The following is a 6,092-nucleotide window of genomic DNA, read 5'->3' as shown; positions in this document are numbered from 1 at the left end:
CAACCAGTGTGTCCAGTACCTATACTCTCCTCCAACCAGTGTGTTCAGTACCCATAGTCTCCTCCAACCAGTGTGTCCAGTACCTATAATCTCCTCCAACCAGTTTGTCTGGTACCTATAATCTCCTCAAACCAGTGTGTCCAATACCTATAGTCTCCTCCAACCAGTGTGTCCAGTACCTATAATCTCCTCCAACCAGTTTGTCCAGTATCTATTATCCTTTTAAACCAGTGTGTCCAGTACCTATAATCTCCTCCAACCAGTTTGTCCGGTACCTATAATCTCCTCAAACCAGTTTGTCCGGTACCTATAATCTCCTCAAACCAGTTTGTCCGGTACCTATAATCTCCTCCAACCAGTTTGTCCAGTATCTATTATCCTTTTAAACCAGTGTGTCCAGTACCTATAATCTCCTCCAACCAGTTTGTCCAGTACCTATAATCTCCTCCAACCAGTTTGTCCAGTACCTATAGTCTCCTCCAACCAGTGTGTCCAGTACCTATAGTCTCCTCCAACCAGTGTGTTCAGTACCTATAATCTCCTCCAACCAGTTTGTCCAGTACCCATAGTCTCCTCCAACCAGTGTGTCCAGTACCTATACTCTCCTCCAACCAGTGTGTTCAGTACCCATAGTCTCCTCCAACCAGTGTGTCCAGTACCTATAATCTCCTCCAACCAGTTTGTCTGGTACCTATAATCTCCTCAAACCAGTGTGTCCAATACCTATAGTCTCCTCCAACCAGTGTGTCCAGTACCTATAGTCTCCTCCTACCAGTTTGTCCGGTACCTATAATCTCCTCCAACCAGTGTGTCCAGTACCTATAATCTCCTCCAACCAGTTTGTCCAGTACCTATAATCTCCTCCAACCAGTTTGTCCGGTACCTATAATCTCCTCCAACCAGTGTGTCCAGTACCTATAATCTCCTCCAACCAGTTTGTTCAGTATCTATAATCTCCTCCAACCAGTTTGTCCAGTACCTATAATCTCCTCCAACCAGTGTGTCCAGTACCTATAATCTTCTCCAAACAGTTTGTTCAGTATCTATAATCTCCTCCAACCAGTTTATCCGGTACCTATAATCTCCTCCAACCAGTTTGTCCAGTATCTATTATCCTTTTAAACCAGAGTGTCCAGTACCTATAATCTCATCCAACCAGTTTGTCCAGTACCCATAATCTCCTCCAGCCAGTGTGTCCAGTACCTATATTCTCCTCCTACCAGTCTGTCGAGTACCTATACACTCCTCCAACCAGTTTGTCCAGTACCCATAATCTCCTCCAACCAGTTTTCCCAATAGCCATAGTCTCCTCCAACCAGTGTGTCCAGTACCTATACTCTCCTCCAACCAGTGTGTTCAGTACCCATAGTCTCCTCCAACCAGTGTGTCCAGTACCTATAATGTCCTCCAACCAGTTTGTCTGGTACCTATAATCTCCTCAAACCAGTGTGTCCAGTACCTATAGTCTCCTCCAACCAGTGTGTCAAGTACCTATAATCTCCTCCAACCAGTGTGTCCAGTACCTATAATCCTTTTAAACCAGTGTGTCCAGTACCTATATTCTCCTCCTACCAGTCTGTCGAGCACCTATACACTCCTCCAACCAGTTTGTCCAGTACCCATAGTCTCCTCCAACCAGTGTGTCCAGTACCTATAACCTCATCCAACCATCGTGTCCGGTACTTATAACCTCATCCAACCAAAGGGTCTGGTCCTTATATCTCCTCCAACCATTGTGTCAGGTACTTATATCTCATCCAACCATAGTGTCTGGTACTTATCTCCTTCAACCATTGTGTCTGGTACTTATATCTTCTCTAGCCATAGTGTCCGGTACTTATATCCTCATCCAACCACTGTGTCTGGTACTTATATCTTCTCTAGCCATAGTGTCCGGTACTTATAACCTCATCCAACCAAAGGGTCTGGTACTTATATCTCCTCCAACCATTGTGTCCGGTACTTATATTTCCTCCAACCATAGTGTCTGGTACTTATCTCCTCCAACCTTAGTGTCTGGTACTTATATCTTCTCCAACCATTGTGTCTGGTACTTATCTCCTCCAACCATAGTGTCTGGTACTTATCTCCTCCAACCATTGTGTCTGGTACTTATATCTCCTCCAACCATTGTGTCTGGTAGTTATATCTCCTCCAACCATTGTGTCTGGTACTTATCTTCTCCAACCATAGTGTCTGGTACTTATATCTCCTCCAACCATTGTGTCTGGTACTTATATCTCCTCCAACCATTGTGTCTGGTGCTTATATCTCCTCCAACCATTGTGTCTGGTACTTATCTCCCCCATCCATAGTGTCTGGTACTTATATCTTCTCCAACCATAGTGTCTGGTACTTATCTCCTCCATCCATAGTGTCTGGTACTTATATCTCCTCCAACCATTGTGTCTGGTACTTATATCTCCTCCAACGATAGTGTCTGGTACTTATCTTCCCCAACCATAGTGTCTGGTACTTATATCTCATCCAACCATAGTGTCTGGTACTTATATCTCCTCCAACCATTGTGTCTGGTACTTATCTCCTCCATCCATAGTGTCTGGTACTTATATCTTCTCCAACCATAGTGTCTGGGACTTATATCTCATCCAACCATAGTGTCTGGGACTTATATCTCCTCCAACCATAGTGTCTGATACTTATATCTTCTCCAGCCATTGTGTCTGGTACTTATCTCCCCCAACCATAGTGTCTGGTACTTATATCTCCTCCAACCATAGTGTCTGATACTTATATCTTCTCCAACCATTGTGTCTGGTACTTATCTCCCCCAACCATTGTGTCTGGTACTTATATCTTCTCCAACCATAGTGTCTGGTACTTATATCTCCTCCAACCATAGTGTCTGGCACTTATATCTCCTCCAACCATTGTGTCTGGTACTTATCTCCTCCATCCATAGTGTCTGGTACTTATATCTCCTCCAACCATAGTTTCTGGTACTTATTTCCTCCAACCATAGTGTCTGGTACTTATATTTCCTCCAACCATTGTGTCTGGTACTTATCTCCTTCAACCATTGTGTCTGGTACTTATCTCCTCCAACCATTGTGTCTGGTAGTTATATCTTCTCCAACCATAGTGTCTGGTACTTATATCTCCTTCAGCCATTGTGTCTGGTACTTATCTCCTCCAACCATTGTGTCCGGTACTTATATCCTCATCCGACCACTGTGTTTTGTACTTATCTCCTCCAACCATAGTGTCAGGTTCTTATATCTCATGCAACCATAGTGTCCGGTACTTATAACCTCATCCAACCATAGTGTCTGGTACTTATAACCTCATCCAAACATAGTGTCCGGTACTTCTATCCTCATCCAACCATAGTGTCTGGTACTTATATCTCCACCAACCATTGTGTCCGGTACCTATAATCTCCTCCAACCATTGTGTCCGGTACCTATAATCTCCTCCAACCATATTATCTGGTACTTATATCTCCTCCAACCATTGTGTCTGGTACTTATATCTCCTCCAACCATTGTGTCTGGTACTTATAACCTCATCCAACCATAGTGTCTGGTACTTATATCTCATCCAACCACTGTGTCTGGTACTTATATTTCCTCCAACCATAGTGTCCGGTACTTATATCCTCATCCAACCACTGTGTCTGGTACTTATATCTCCTCCAACCATTGTGTCTGGTAGTTATATCTTCTCCAACCATAGTGTCTGGTACTTATATCTCCTCCAACCATTGTGTCAGGTACTTATATCTCATCCAACCATTGTGCCTGGTACTTATATCTCCTCCAACCATAGTGTCCGGTACTTATATCTCCTCCAACCATAGCGTCCGGTACTTATAACCTCATCCAACCATTGTGCCTGGTACTTATATCTCCTCCAACCATTGTGTCTGGTACTTCTATCCTCATCCAACTACTGTGTCTGGTACTTATATCTCCTCCAACCATAGTGGCAGGTACTTATATCTCCTCCAACCATAGTGTCCGGTACTTATAACCTCATCCAACCATAGTGTCCGGTACTTATGACCTCATCCAACCATAGTGTCTGGTTCCTATAACCTCCTTAGTGTCAGGCATTCATAGTCTCCAACCCTAATGTCTGGTAGTTTCGGTCCAGCCTGACTGTTACACACTAACTATAGATTATATAATCCATTTCTTTGGTCCACTGAGTTCTTGCAATGCACATATGCATGTTTATGTATTACTAATAAAAATATAATTTGCCAATTAGTTGAGACTCGCTTCATCCTCTCAATTATCGATCGAAATCCATTTCACAATAGTTACTATATTCCCATTTCTGTCACTTGTATAGGAACCTTTGTAAAGTCCACAACATGTTTTAATCATATAATGCTCGTTATGATTTATTTATTTTTATGGGTTTTTTTTTTTTTACTTTATACGAGTACTTATTATTTAGTAGTTGACAGGTTATGAAGTTCATGTGTATAATGCTGTTTTAAACTGATGATAAAGATGTGCAAAAGACGAAGTGGAGATTGATTGTTTCGTTCGTTTACATTGGAAATGCGTGCTTGTGCAAGTGCGTGTCCTATTATAATTATTATGATGTCCTGGCTAGCGGTACAGGTGTTGGTATGATACAGTATGTATGTTAGTATTTATATTGGTAGTATCACATGTGTACGTTTAGTGTAAAATGTCAATACACGACTGTAATAACATATTTATAACTATTGAGTGTCTAAGACGTTTCTTTAAATCTGTTTTGACTGCCGACTGGTACATTTATACCTTTAGTTAAAATCATGTAAACGCTTTTTAGAAGTTAAAAACTGAATAGAGAAGTGTGTTGTTCTCCTATTATGATTCCCACATATGACTACCACCACCAGAACAAAAAAGAAAACCATATGTTTTGCCTAGTTTTCAAAGTAAAATTTATTTGTACAAATCACATTCAAAACGTTGATACAATAACCAGAGACGACGTTAGTGTACATAATGACATATTTAAACATCAGTTACATACAAAGTACTACAAACAGAAACGACAGTAGTTTATATAATGCTATTCAAAAACATCATTTACATACAAAGTACTTCATACAGTGACGACGGTAATGTACATAATGGTATACTGGAACATCAGTTACATACAAAGTACTACATACCGAGACGACAGTAGTTTACATAATGCTATTCAAAAACATCATTAACATACAAAGTACTTCATACAGAGACGACAGCAATCTAAACAGTGACATATTGAAAACATCAGTTACAAACAAAGTACCACATACAGAGACGACAGCAATATACACAGTGACATACTGAAAACACCAGGAACGAACGAAGTACCACAAACAGAGACGACAGCAATATACACCTTGACATACTGAAAACATCAGGAACGAACAAAGTACTACATACAGAGACGACAGCAATATACTCCTTGACATCCTGAAAACATCAGGAACGAACAAAGTACCACATACAGAGACGACAGCAATATACTCCTTGACATACTGAAAACATCAGGAACGAACAAAGTACTACATACAGAGACGACAGCAATCTACACAGTGACATACTGAAAACATCAGTTACAAACAAAGTACCACATACAGAGACGACAGCAATATACTCCTTGACATCCTGAAAACATCAGGAACGAACAAAGTACTACATACAGAGACGACAGCAATATACACCTTGACATACTGAAAACATCAGGAACGAAAAAAGTACGACATACAGAGACGACAGCAATCTACACAGTGACATACTGAAAACACCAGGAACGAACAAAGTACTACATACAGAGACGACAGCAATCTACACAGTGATATACTGAAAACATCAGGAACGAAAAAAGTACGACATACAGAGACGAAAGCAATCTACACAGTGACATACTGAAAACACCAGGAACGAACAAAGTACTACATAAAGAGACGACAGCAATCTACACGGTGACATACTGTAAACATCAGTTACAAACAAAGTACCACATACAGAGACGACAGCAATATACATAGTGACATACTGAAAACATCAGTTACAAACAAAGTACCACATACAGAGACGACAGCAATCTACACAGTGACATACTGAAAACACCAG

Source organism: Mizuhopecten yessoensis, unplaced genomic scaffold (genome assembly GCF_002113885.1).
Source record: "Mizuhopecten yessoensis strain PY_sf001 unplaced genomic scaffold, ASM211388v2 scaffold11099, whole genome shotgun sequence".
In the NCBI taxonomy this organism is placed as follows: Eukaryota; Metazoa; Mollusca; class Bivalvia; order Pectinida; family Pectinidae; genus Mizuhopecten; species Mizuhopecten yessoensis.
The sequence above is the reverse complement of the archived record's forward strand: the minus strand, read 5'-3'. Positions refer to the sequence as shown.